This window comes from Ascaphus truei, chromosome 1 (assembly GCF_040206685.1).
Source record: "Ascaphus truei isolate aAscTru1 chromosome 1, aAscTru1.hap1, whole genome shotgun sequence".
NCBI lineage: Eukaryota > Metazoa > Chordata > Amphibia > Anura > Ascaphidae > Ascaphus > Ascaphus truei.
In genome coordinates, this window is record NC_134483.1 from 102855568 (window position 1) to 102870431 (window position 14864).

General features: G+C 41.1%; 1 long non-coding RNA gene across 3 annotated transcripts in view; it reads left to right on the forward strand.

Moving 5' to 3' along the window:
- Positions 1 to 14864, forward strand: part of LOC142490482 (uncharacterized) — an 86250-nt gene that overhangs the window by 38091 nt on the left and 33295 nt on the right. For 2 of the 3 annotated variants that reach the window (XR_012800081.1, XR_012800080.1), the window contains exon 2: positions 9952 to 10109. This is a non-coding gene — a long non-coding RNA (uncharacterized LOC142490482). Of the gene's footprint in view, positions 1 to 9951; positions 10110 to 10544; positions 10599 to 14864 lie in introns of all 3 variants that reach the window. The other variant, XR_012800084.1, reaches the window with a different exon arrangement.

Here is a 14864-nt window from a genome sequence, read left to right on the forward strand (position 1 = left end):
AACTTAACTAACACCACCTGCCTGATTAGAGGTGGTAGAAAATGCCTGCCTTTGAGACAGGAAGTAACTCCTTAGCTCTGACTGAGAGCTGAACTTGGGAGAGAGAGCAGAGATTGTCTTTGACTCTCACAACAGTCTTAAGCCCTGCCAGAAGAAACAGCAGAGCTGCTTACAAGACACAGGGAAAACTTCTGAACCTGAATGCTGACACACCCTGAGGGAAGGGAGCTGAACCAGAGAAGATTTTCCCTCCAAGGAACAGATAAGACTTTCCTTATTAAGAGACTGCTTATATCTGCTTATTTCATGCTATATGTTTTGGGGCTGCGAGACATGCTTGACTTGGGGAGTGGTGAATTAATTACATGGTATTTTCACTAGAAATATTCCCAAGTGAATAGAAGCTTTGTTCCCCCCTGTGTTTGGATGATTTCCTGATGAAAAAGGAAAAGGCACAATAAAGCCTTATTATAATTTCACTTTATAAAAGCCTCCAATTGTTTACTTCTGTGGACGTCTGTCTACAACCAGATACACAATAATAAAACATAACTCCAAAAAACACACATCACTAAATAAAAACAGTAGCCAGCTAATCCAATGAATACAAGCAATAACAACATTGTAACAGGGGATTTATCCCTGTTCAGGAAATGTGCCTCTAATCCAGCAGTGTGGTGGTTAACTGCTGGTAGTCAATTAACCAACACCACCTAGCTGATTAGGTTTGTTAGAAAAGCCTGCCATTGAGACAGGAAGTGAGATTGTTCCTGAGTCTCACAAGTTGTGGGACTGACCATAGGGACAGACGTCTTGAGCCTACCAGAAGAGGCTGCCAGAAAGACACAGGGGAAAGTACTTCTTAACCTGGATCCTGACATTTCCTTATCGCCCAAAGGTGTGGACACCAGAAGAACAAAGAAGCCTTCCCCTACAAGAAACAGATAAGACTTTCCTTTCTAAGACTTTTTGTATATCTGCACATATCAAGATATATGTTTGGGGCTGGGAGACATGCTAATCTAAAGGGAGTTGTAGACTGCATAGGTTTCACTAGAAATACACCCAAGTGGAACAGAAGCTTTGTATGACCCCTTATTTGCATATGTTTGGATGATTTTCTTGTGTTAAAGAAACAGGCGCAATAAAAGCCTTATTTCATTTCACCTTAAAAAAGTCTCCATTGCATACCTCTGCACATGTCCTCTTACAAACATCAACAATGAATTAATTAAACCAATCAAACCAATTAATTCCAAAACCAACTCAAAATGAATAGTAACACTAACCAATCAAACCAATTAATTACTACAACATTAATGAATTTAAACATTAAAATACAAAGAAATACATTCAAACAATCTCTGAAATAACCATAAAATGCATTAGCTAACATAATACAACATTAACTACAAACGAACACCAATCGCAAACATTGTATTACCATTAAGCAGGAAAAAAACAAACAATGACATCCACATAAGAAACTGAAATTAAAAATAACGCCAGAAATGCCCCCCAAATATTGTCATAATAATGTATTAATCTGTATCCTGAATTGGCACAGATTAATATATTATCAGTCAATGTGCCTCCCCCCAAAAATCAAAAAACACATCCAATGAAAAAACCTGTTAAAAAAAGACATTTACAAACATTCAATATATTACTTACAATTAGAAGCGGTGGCCCTCCGACTCCCGGGGAAACAGGAAGCTCACGTACCTTGAAGGCCTCCAACAGCATCCGATGCCATCCGCCATGAAGATCCGGATCAGGTACCCAAATCTTCTTTTTTCTTTCTTTAATCACCTTCTTCTATCTTCATCTGTCACCATTTCTTGATCTTCTATCTTCATCTGTCAATCCAAAAACCACAGTGGTAAATCCCAACCGATGTTGTCTCGTCATCTTCTTGGGCTCAAATGAGGCGTCACAGCCTTAAATAGGGCTTGTGATGTCACATTTAGCCTCAAAATGGTTAACAGCCACCTGATTGGCTGTTAAAACCATGTTCCGACTTTTTTTTTTTTTACATGACGTCACTTAAAGGGAATGATGCCAGCCAATCAGAATGGCTGTGCTTTATTTGCCTTTAAGATGACGTCACGAAGCCGGCGTCACGTGGTATTTCAGCCAATCAGATCGTGGGAACCAATTCCACATTCTGGCTGAAATACCATGTGACGCCGGACATCTTGGTTTAGTGACGTCATCTTAAAGGCAAATGAAGCACTGCCATTCTGATTGGCTGGCATCATTCCCTTTAGGTGACGTCATTTAAAAAAAAAATTAAAGTCGGAACATGGTTTTAATAGCCAATCAGGCTGTTAAAACCATGGCCGGGGGCACCCGCGCGACCCCCAGCCTCTCTCGGGGACCCCCACGGGGTCAGCTGGGGTCACCCGCCGGCCTGTTGTATGGGTTTTGCGCATGCAAAAATGTAAACCAAGAAATGTTTCTAAGTCCAGCTTTTTTTGCGTCTACCTTGAGCTGACGTGTTTTGTTCAACGCAACTTTCGCATACGCTACGGTTGCGTAGCTTAGTGCATCCCGCTTAAGGGCAGAATTTAACACAAACAGGGTAACGAACGAGCAAAGTTGGACTTAGAAAAATTTCCCGAAAAAAGTCAGTTTTAGAACGCAAAGTGCCTGTTTGCGTGGCTTAGTGAATCGTGTTCAGCACAACATCACGTTCTAAGAGCACTTTGCGTTCTAAAAACAACTTATCGGAGCTTAGTACATGACCCCCTTTGTCCCATATTACCCTCCACCCATACTGGGGCATGATCCGAGATGATAATATCTTCTCTTTTAGTATCTGTGACCTTCCCAATTACCTGGATATTGGCAAAAATATAATCTATTCTGGAGAATGAATTATGTGGATGTAAGAAAAAAGTGTATTCTCTTTCCAAAGGGTTAAACATTCACCAGCAGTCTTACAGACCCAAAATATCATTAAACCTCCTGTGCGCTTTTTTGCGCCAATTATAAACTTGATTTTCCTTTCATCTGAACTGATTTATCCATAAATGGATCCATTACCGAATTAAAATCCCCTCTAATATCAAATTACTATATTTTCCAGCGAGTATAGTATCAGTCAGGGTTTGAACAACATTTTGAACATATTCATTCGGGCCACAGATATTATACTGTCGCGGCCTCTTTTATTCTCCAACATCACCGCATTTTTCCGGGATTTTTTTCCGAATGCCACGCACTTCACTGCGTTCATACCGCATTCATACCGCATTCATGTTGCATTCACAGCAGCGGTTGATGCGCGGTTGATGTGTTTATTGATAATGATTCGGATGTAATTGGTTGCAATTCTTCGCGTGTCTGCCAGATGGCAGATATTCATGAATTGTAATGCGCATGTGCTTCAGTAATGTGTCGACTTGCAGGTGTTTAGTTTAATACCACAGTGGTCTATTGGAAATTGGCCTTGGGACTGTAGGAAGAGGTTACAATAATGTATCAATTTAGGCTTTTCATATTAAAGAACGACAAGCACCAGTTTCTGTTCTGGATATTGTCCAGAGTCCCGCCATGAGTGTACAAGTGCAGCCTGTGTTCCAAAAACCCGACAGAACGTACGCTTATTTAATATGGGCCGCGATTAATGCAACAGATGATAAGATGGCAACAGTTGTTCAAATTTATCAGTATTTTATCGAAAACTATGACTTTTACAAATTTTCGCCAGATCCTCATGTGTGGAAGCGTGCAATAAGGAAAAAGTTATGTAGCGATCCATGTTTTTTTCGTATTGATACCGATTTTATTGGAGGGTATTGGTGTGTATCACCGGGTTTTTCCCGTATCTATGATTATGCAGACGGCAAAAGGCGAAAGGTCGTGTTAAAACCAAGTAAGAAACGTTAGTCGCTGTCAAGCAATGCGCCAGCACAAGCACCGGCTTCCAATAACGGTCCGACCGTCAGTGACAACTGTTGCTGTCTGTCCACGCACGGATACCTGCAGCCTGAGCCGGATTTCGCGTACAGTTTCGAGCAAGCTTGCATGTACCTAAGCGATTTCCAGCCTCATCAGCTGACTACAGAAAACAAATATGGGTAAAGTGCGCAAATTACTATTTCTAATGTTAAACCCTTCACCACCTTTGTGATAATAGAATAAATTCTTTATACAACCTCTAAATCGACAGTGATCTGCAGCTATGTGAATAGGGATAAATCCCTGAAGAAGAGGCTTATGCTTCGAAACGCGTTGGATAAAGAGTACTTTTAATATTCCTAGTATTGTGTTCCACTATCTGCGTGGTATATCTACATTGGACCTATTGCTAAATACAGCTGCACTCGAGAGACTGGAGTGACGACACCGTCACACTTTACGTCAAACCTCCCTTTACGGACGGCCGCAAAAACCACACGAGACCTGTACCGTGACGAGAGGTGCAGGAAGCAGTTGCAGGCGGTGGCAGGCCTGAAGAGAGGACGTCATTGATGGCCGTGATCAGCAGAGGACACCAAGCGTGAGCTGAGACGCTGGAGGAAGCTGCAGACGCTGGCGAGTCTAACAAGTGAGCGGCAGTGACGGCAGCAGTTGGCAAAAAACATCAAGCCCCACACAACTCCGGAGTGGAGGCTCCACACCACTATCGTGACAGCCTGTCCCAAGGCTGTGAAGAGGAAATCCTGAGGTCCGGTGGCAGTGTGACGATTGGTAACTCATGTATTGCACATGAAATGCTGTTAACCCATTAATCTAATGTACGCAGATATCTTACCCTTTTAATATATACATATAATTTTTACAAACTTCACTATGTGCGTTTGCGCTGTTGTCTTTTTTGTGTTTCATCAGCTGACTACAGGTTTAGTAGTCCTGCTGTCAACTGTAAATGGCGTGTATGATCAAGAATACTGGACTGGCAGTAGCCCGGCGCCAGCTGATTGGGAAATTCTAGGGTGAGTAATGTTGCCGTATTTTATTCTGTTTTTTTATTTTGAAAATATCAATATCAGTGCGTTTCAAAAGTCAAGCGATTCTCCTGTAAGCAATATTATTGGCTGAGCGGCTTCTACAGTAGATACTGCACAATTGGTGGAAAGCTAGGCGCATGCGCAAAGCTAGGCGCATGCGCATTGGAGCCTTCTTGAAACGCATATGCGTGTCATCACATCGACAGTAGGCGCATGCGCATGTGAACAGGAGACGCCCCCCGAGAAAATTATTGGTGGGACTGACTGTGGGAACTTCTTTAGGGGACTGACTGTTACCGTAAACAAAGCCTCAAAGGGTTGGGGGTGGGGGGGCTGGGTGAGTCATGCGCAGTAATCAACTAGCTCCCATCTCAAAGAGGATTACACGCAGGTGCATAGAGAGGTGATGGTCGGCTAGGGATGGATTAAAAACAATGGCAAGCTTCAGAAATTGAATGACTCTGTAGATAAGAGTTTCAAATCCTTGAGCGAGCCTTGTGTGTGTGCGTGGGGGAGGGGGGTACAGGGTACAGCAGCACAAATGATTACTGTAGCTCTACTGCAGTTCAAAGAAATGGCATATTTTCAAAAGGCAGGTCATCATAATAATTTGATCCCTACACCCCCAAATGTACATAAAAAGCACACAAATCAACCATGTGCAGTCAAGCGCACAGGGTCGCAGTCAAAAACTACAGCACAGATCGAATATCGTAATATCAAGATGGTTTAAGCAGGCTTCTTGTGGAGAAAATAAACATAAAAAATGAGGAGAAAAAATAATTTTTTTTTTTCTTTTTGGTCACTCACTCTGGAACTTCGCAAGCAAGCAGTGGTGAATTTACAGGCGCATGCACAGTAATCATCAGCTAGCTCCCATCCCAAAGAGGATTACACAACAACCCCCCCCCCACAACTACACCAAAGAAAAAGAAAGAATGACAAAACAACATGAATCAGTCAATGGTTTTTTTAACTCTCAATTCTCACAGTGCTGTGCAAATCAGATTTACATATCAAATTCGAGAGGGGATTTTCCAAAGCGTTACCGTAAACAAAGCCTCAAAGGGTTGGGGGAGGTGTTGGGTGAGGCATGTGCAGTAATCAACTAGCTCCCATCTCAAAGAGGATTACACGCAGGCACATAGAGAGGTGATGCTCGGCTAGGGACGGATTAACAACACAATGGCAAGCTTCAGAAATTGAATGACTCTGTAGATAAGAGTTTCAAATCCTTGAGCGAGCCTTGTGTGTGTGCGTGGGGGAGGGGGGCACAGGGTACAGCAGCACAAATGATTACTGTAGCTCTACTGCAGTTCAAAGAAATAGCATATTTTCAAAAGGCAGGTCATCATAATAATTTGATCCCTACACCCCCAAATACAGTACTGTTCATAAAAAGCATACAAATCAACCATGTGCAGTCAAGCGCACAGTGTCGCAGTCAAAAACTACAGCACAGATCGAATATCGTAATATCAAGATGGTTTATGCAGGCTTCTTGTGGAGAAAATAAACATAAAAAATGAGGAGAAAATAAAATATTTTTTTTTCTTTTTGGTCACTCACTCAAGCAAGCAGTGGTGAACTTTCAGACGCATGCGCAGTAATCATCAGCTGTCAAGCAGGAATGTGATTGAAACCAGAGAGGTGTACTGTACTGTAGATAAGATGAGAAGTTGAAATACTGCAGTGCAGTAAATTATCCTGTGTGTGCGCGGGGTCAAGCGAGGGGAGAGCGCTGTACTGTATATGCCGAAATGTGACACTGTTACAGCACACGCCACACGCCTATGCGTTTCAACAATTTTCAAATGAGACATACTGTACAGCACTGCAAATGCATGTATAAATATGCAAATTTACAATTACTGCGCTCGCACACGCAGACTGTGTACTGATGTAGGTTGAACTGCTAAAGTACTGTATTAGACTTCAAAGACAACAGCTCGCGAATGCCCCCCTGAGTTTTTAGACGGTATTGCAGTATTGCAGACAGCGATAATAAAATGCTAATATTACGAGCGCCAAAATACCGCAATCCACTCCGGACCAAAAAAAAACCGCATCTGCCCGCGATTCTCAGAGCGCCGCGGATCCAGCCGCATTAGGATAAAGGCGGCCGCCACTGTATATTTTTAATTCCTCATTATATATTCTGACAAGGCATTGTACCACTCTCCCTGCCACATCCCCTCCGGTGGAGATAACATGGTATGGCAAAGATTTGTTTATTAAGATGGCTAAGTATATCATAGGATTTATTTATGTTGCCCAGATATAGGTTTTTACATGTATATTGCAAATGTTTTGCCAGTAAGATACTTTATGATGTAAAATCCACATATTGTGCTACATACACTAAAAAGGAAATATCTGCCTCCTCACCATCAGTACATTTTTTGCTGGCAACAGGTACTGATGCTTCTCTTGTTCTGTTACTGACAAAAAATGTATGTGTACTATGAGATACTGAGAGTGCTCCCGTATAGTGAGTGGCTCAGTGAGTAAAGGCACTGAGGGGCCTATTCACAAAGCAGTGATAAAATCAGAGCATTTGCGTCCGACTATAGGGCCTACAATATGCAGTAAGCAGCGATAAGCGTCTTTTCGCCACCTTATCGCCAAAAAGCCCTACAGCGATTCAGTAAGCCCTGATAAGTCAGCGATAAGAGACCTTTTCGGCAATATTATTTGCTAAGGAAAAAAAGAAACCCAAACAAGCGGCGATAAGCCACTTAACGGCAGGTTTTCAAACTCGTGCAATTCTAGTAATCATGATTAGCTTATTGAGGCTAACCGTGGCTCTAGAATTTAGATTTTCTCTCAAAAACGCACTGCCAGGATATGTTGTCAAGAAGGTGGTGAGAAGCTGCCGAGAAGCAGCGAGACGGGACTTAGAAAAAAAATGCATTTTTCCAGCATCGGATTGATGCCGGGAGTCTCCGAAGCTGATATCCATTAATATCAGCACCGGAGATCACCGGCATCAATCCCATGCAATAAAAATGCATTTACAGGCAACTTCATTACCTTTGCAGCTAACCACTAAGGGAATGAAGGGGTTAAGGAACAACAGCAGCTTTATTGTGGGCAGAGGGGGTGAGTGAAGCGGGTACTTGGCCCTTCATTCACCCCCCCTCTGCAAACAATAAACATTACAATATGTACTAACCACCAATATACAATATGGTTAAATGGGCAAAAGCACTATTATCCATATGTGTATACAGTAATAGTAATTTTGCCCATTACTGTACAGTATGAGTTTGGTAGGGGGGGTCTTTATAGCAAACATTAACCCCCACATCTGTTCCCATGGGAGAACTCACCCCCCTCTGCAAGGTTCCTACCACCTTCACCATCTAACCCCAAACCTAGCTAACAGGGTTTTAGGCCACTGTAGAAACATAAATATAACATATACCATTTAATATACATTGTGGGTATTAACCCCCGGAGTGCCATTGAGGCTACCTTGGCCCTTTCAAGGAGAGCCTTTGACAAATATGACAACCCATTTTTACCATAACAGTTTGTAAGACATTGTCAAGCAATGCATTAATGGCCTCTGTGGTACAGTGTATACAAAGGCTAGTTAATCTAATGTTAGAGATATATAAACCCCTTGTAGCACTTAGTGGCTAACTAGACATGGGTTGCTTATGATTATCTGGCCACTTGGGCTACTAAGGAATTACTATGTAAAACAATTGTTAAAAGTTTGTTAAATGTACTTGTATCACCTATTCTAAGTTAGTCTACAGTGGCCATTATATACATAGGCAGGATAGATATTCCATAAGCCTGGGTTAGGTAAAAAGAATATTGACAATAGTGTAGCCCCCTTTGGGAACTACTAGTTAATGTAAGGGGTTAACAGCCTTACAGAATTTAATGTGTGGGCTCATAATATGTGACACCCTTTGCCTCACACGTGTGACTTGGCATAAACTAAGCCATGCCAGTTTCTGCCTGGGGATAGTAATGTCACTGTGGCAGAGCAGCCTTGTAGGCGAGGTCAGCAAAGAGTCCACACACTGTACTTGTGTTGCAACAATCCTTTTGATGGTTTATTTTCCACACAAGTAAACAGAAAGTTAGGTATGCCATCCCTTTAAAGCAAAACAAAACCATACATGGAAAAGCCTACTCCACGTTAGGGAGATTCGGTACACAGAACAGGCCCTGACTAATAGGCTAATTACCAGTTCAAACAGAACATAGCATAATACAGTAGATATGTAATCAATAATAAGTTCTTATCTGAGGTGCTGGAAATCAATCCCAGGAGTTTCCAGGTAATGCCTCTAAGAACACCTTGAAGATAGGTCAGCCCTACTTCCTTAGCACACTGTAGAACTCAGTTTCCTCACAGAAAAGCCCTGCGACCTTGCTGGCTTGTTCAGCTTCTTGGAGCTTCCGGTGCTGGGTGTGTGTCCCAACCGATGCCAGAAGGCCCTGCATCCGTGCAGGCCTGGGGAACCGTTCCAACCTGCATCCTTGCAAGTTGGAGAATGGTATGGTAATATGTAATATTACCATTAATTATTAAAGACTATCCCTGGTAATGTTTTTGTTTAGAGAAATTAGTTAAAGTAATAAAGTTAAGAAATTGGGTTAGATTTAAATTAGTTGTACAGTAAGTTGGGATTCAAAGTTAATATAATTGATTTGCTACATGCAAATAGCAATAGTAGCAGGGGACAAAATAATAAACAAGGAAAATAGTGCAAAGGCAAAACAAGACAACAAACAAGAAGGTACTTGAAGATCAGTAGAACTGGGAGCCTGAGAAAAAGCAAAAGGCAAAGTCACAGCGCCAGGGAAAAAGAATAACCTGACTTGACCCGTTAACATAAAGTTTGACAAGCACTGAACTAACAGAATATGTTGGTTTTTATTCCAAACTAAAATGGCAGCTAACCTCATGGACTGTTCTAGTTATTACCAATTCTGTGTCTGAACTAGGCTCCTCTATGCGCCCCTACAGGTCTACGAGGAGTACTGTGTGAGGGAATCATGACCGTGTGTAACAGTTGTAGAGACCAGTCACCTGATGATAAAGATTGCTGTTTGTACTATAAAAGTTCCTGGCACCCATCACTGCTTCATCTACAACCAGCCTGCCCGAATCCTGCACTCTAAAAGGTATGCGAGACGCTGAGCAAAACCATGTAAATAGATACTTGATGTAAACTCCTTAGGAGGATTACATTATTTTTTGTCAGTAGCCCAATATGGCCAGCAATCAGAGTTTAGTGAATAATGTGTGAATAAGTAATGTAACTTTAATTGCTCAGGTGTGCACTCATTTGCATACTCTACATTAAAACAATCACTGATATATTGCAGTGGTAAAAATCCACTAATCTCTGCCTTACTTTTAACAAATTGGATGATAACCACGGCACTCACTATTTTAAAGCAAGTAATGTTGTCTGTGTAATGGTGGTGTTGTCCACAGAAGGTGGCAGGGATCCCCCATCTGATGACAAAATCGTATAGTAGACGAGTACAGTCTCTCCGCCACACACACACAATGCAACTGGATGCTTAAATGTGCTTCATTCTACTTTATTACAGGTAAATGTGGATGAAAAATGACATAACATTTCAGGGGACATAGCCCTTCATCAGGTGTGTAAAATAAAAAACTTGAAACAGAAACATGTGCAATAAATACCTTTGCTGCCACACATGCCCATATTTTTTTCTGTACCATTTGATGTCATCTGACGTCATGAGGATTTAGCATATCATATATTTGCACGCGGTGATGTCATATCTCATTAAAATACATGAGTAATGGTGATTTCTTTTGCAGCAATTATTTATCATAGGGTTGAATACATAAATAACCATTACTCATAGTGTAAATTGTTATAAATTAACTGTAACAAAGTTGATTAACAAGCTTCTTATATATGATGCTGCTATGGGGAAAGAAAATGACGTCCATTTATTTACATCTCACAGGAACAAATGTGAATACACTTTTTTCCCTTTTTGAATAGAACAGTACAGTATGTATTTACCATAGAAATTTGAACAGATGTGACAACCAAAACATATTCCCATTGCCTCCATGTGCCCCTAACTTTGGAGATTATCTTGGGATAGGACATGAGTATTTGGAAATGATATTTTATTATACTATTTCAGATCAGAGCAGAAAGCTTGTAACAAAGCAAATTGTCAAAGAATTTGTTTTACTTAGAATTTGGATGTCAGGGACAATAGAATAAAATCTTTTTTTTGATACCCCGAAGCACCTTTACTCATACAGGTCTAGACTTACTGTGAAAGCCACCTGAACATTTTTACTTTGGAAATGTATGTAATTTAAGTATGCAACATATTTATATGTTCAAATCTTGTGGACTACAAGAGTAGTTTGGTATGTAGAATATTACCATTGAGGGGTTAGTAACAACCAGCTCTTCAGTGGTCCCACTCACCTCCCAGTAGGGTAAAGGAAATTAGCAATCACACCCCGCAAACCATCACACTACACCTCAACTACGCTGCTGGCACCAGGATTAATTTATGGGCTTACACCTCCCCTTTATACTAGAAAAATATGTAATTAAAACAAAAGCTCAATTTGCAATGCATGTCCAAAAAATTTGGTCAATCTCTTCAAAGGGTACTTGGTTCAATTAGAGCTCAAAGACAGTATTTATAAAAAATTTAGATTGTAATACTACAAAAGTGTATAGTGCTTGTTGCAGAAATTACCAAAAATACTAAATATAAATGGATATAGTCTACAAAATTAAAAGGAGACACAATAACAGAAAACCTAATACATTATCAACAGATCATATTACTTCCTTAGATCATGAATTAAGAAATAAGGAATCCACGTGTTATCAAGTATAAAACACCTCTGGATGAATTCTTTTTTAGGGTTACAAAACCAGCCTTTAAAAAAACAAACAACTTTTCTTCTGTGACAAAAAACAGATAGGAGAGCAAGCCTTTGTGGGTGTGTCTTTTCTCCCACGCATCATTCTTTTTCCTGTGACACTTTTACGGCTGGCTTTCTGGGAGAGGGGAGAATTATTTAATTTTAAATTTAATCTCAGAGTATAAAATACCTCATAACTCTCTCCCTTTAACCAGGAGAGTAATGTTACCCGTGTCCTTGTATTCGGATGAATCTGTCGCACACATACACACCCCCTTGTGAGAGTCCCACTTTTAACCTTGCAAGGGAAACAAAGTTTCAGACAATTGCAACACAGATATCTTTTCACATTCAATATGGTTACACACAAGCACTGCTGCCCATTACAGATTTATTCTTTATATTATTACAGGCTGTATAGGATATGAATTCCCTTACATTATGTAAATATGTAATGATAATGAATGGGATTGTCCTTTCTGTCACCCTTGGGTCCGCTGGCCAGGAATGGCCTCCGGACTTTACGTCGTCCTGTGAGACTTGCCTCCCGGCAGAGAGAATAATATATGTAAACTGTAACGTCATCTTAATGTAAGCATGGCTTACTCTTAATTGTTTTAAAATGCCACCATATGTCATGGACCCATGACATTCCCTCTTACACACACCATAAAAAGAAAAATTGTTAATTTTAAAATGAAAATGAACACATTGGTTGTTTGACTACTCACATTCTTTAACCATTGGATGGCTTTATCATAACACACCCAATTTCAACTTTTCTCATAAACTTGTTTATGTTACCATTTCTCCCTGTTCTTTAAGTAAAAAAAAAAAAAAAGATTTAGGGCAGGAATGTATTGTGCCTGTAATACTCTACAGTATGTACAGCTCTGTGTACATTTCTCTATGAGAGTATTAGTTATATGTCTAAGATGATTTTATAATAAACAGCCATATAAACATCTTTACAGTATATTCTATTTTATTGTGCCAAGCAGGTATGCAGTTCTTTATCATTTTTACAAACATTACAATACAATTACAATACGGGGATATAATAATACAGATGACATAAATGTATCAAGACATAAATGTAACATTGAGAGAAAGGAGTCCCTACCATAAGCATTGCAATATTGACAGAAACAATGAGAGTAAATTTGAGTGCAATGGTTACAGTGTGTGTATAAGAGCATACTGTAGTTTAGGGAGTTGTGGTCATCTATGACTATTTAAATGCTACATTAAATAGGTACGTTTTCAGATGGGGTTTAAAGTTCAAGAGAGAAAGTGTTTGGCAGACTATGAGAGAGAGGGAGTTCCATCCTGAGGTAGGGTGCAGCATGTGAGAAGGGTAGACAGTTGTAAGCAGTAGTTAGACTAGGAGAGTGAATATGGGTATAGTGAGAGATTAAAGGAGGAACAGAGGAGTACAGAGAATAATTTTTGTAGTGAATGCAGAGTTTAATAGGGCATCAGAAGGAGAGAAATAGAGACTGAGTGAGAGGACAAAGAAATATCCTCATATTAAATTAGCAGTAGTCCACACAGGAGAGTATGAGGACAAGTAATAACATTTTAGTAGTAGAGAAATGGAGACTAGGCCATGTACTATAGGCCTAGACCAGACCATGTACTGTACATGCCACGAGTGTGTGTAGATCAGGGGAGCGCAAACTTTTTGTGCTGCGCCCCCCTGTCTCTCTGCCCCCGGCTCTCGCGCCCCCCTGCCTTCCTTCAGCCGCGTCAGATGACGCTGCGTGGGCGTGTGACGTCAGGTCACATGGTGCCGCGGCGTCTATTGACGCCGCGTTGCCATGGCGACGCAACACAGGCGGCTGAATCCCGGTAAGTAAACAGTTGCAGGGGCCTCACGCGATCCCCCGGCATTTAATTTAAATGCCTGGGGGAAGAGCGCGGGGCCTCTGCAACTGCCCGCGCCCCCCCAGCACAATCTCCCGCCCCCCCTGGGGGTCGCGCCCCCCACTTTGCGCACCGCTGGTGTAGATGTTGGGTTGGTGCTCAAGTGCCTGGTCCGGTTCTAATATTTCATTGATCAAAGAGGTGACCATACATGGGGATTCTGATCCATAATTTGTAATCCAATAAACAGTCTTATACCTATGTCAGGCTCAATAATTCCTTGAAGGTTAGGGGTGGTATATTAACATCTTCCCCTTCTCATTAGGATGGCCCATAAACAAATGAATGTACTCACTGTTGTTTTAAATCCCCTTTGGTTTCCTCAGGCGTGCAGCCATGTCCAAAGATAATCCAAAGAAAAAATATTGCGTGGCGCACAGCAGTAGAGAAGCAGGTCTTAGTGAATGAAAAATTACTTTATTAATGCTGCATTAAAAAATGAGGGAACTCCTTGATAAAGTGCGGTCACGCACGGAACGCGTAGGAGTATTGCACCCTCCACCGTGTTTTAATGCAGCTTTAATAAAGTAATTTTTCATTCACTAAGACCTGCTTCTCTACTGCTGTGCGCCACACAATAATTTTTCTTTGGATTATCTCATGTACATGCCACTGTAGCAATGTTACGGAGAAAGAAGCAACAAGTGTTAGTAGTAGCATTGAGATACAGGGAGAATGATAGAGAACAGTAGATTATGAGACCTAAACATCAGGCTCACGGAACTGGTTGAATTGTAGTCTTATTTACTGCAATGGAAAAAGACACAATAGGTCAAGATTTGTATGGCATTATAATCAGATCAGACGAAGCGCTGTTCCATAGCGCGAAACGCGTTGAGGGGGAGGCTTAGGTGTAACCTGGGTGCCATGTGTGTTTCGTTGGAATAACGTTTTGTCTATTGCAAACCGGAAGTTCACCTGGATTTGTGTCGCTCGCAGTAGCGCCACACCCTCTCCTACTCCAGTCTTATATTAATTTTAACTTCGATTCAGGATGACATTTCTGTGAGACAGTTGGACTGTAATGGCAGGGCACAGTATCTTTAGGAGTGTATTCCTCTGTACCA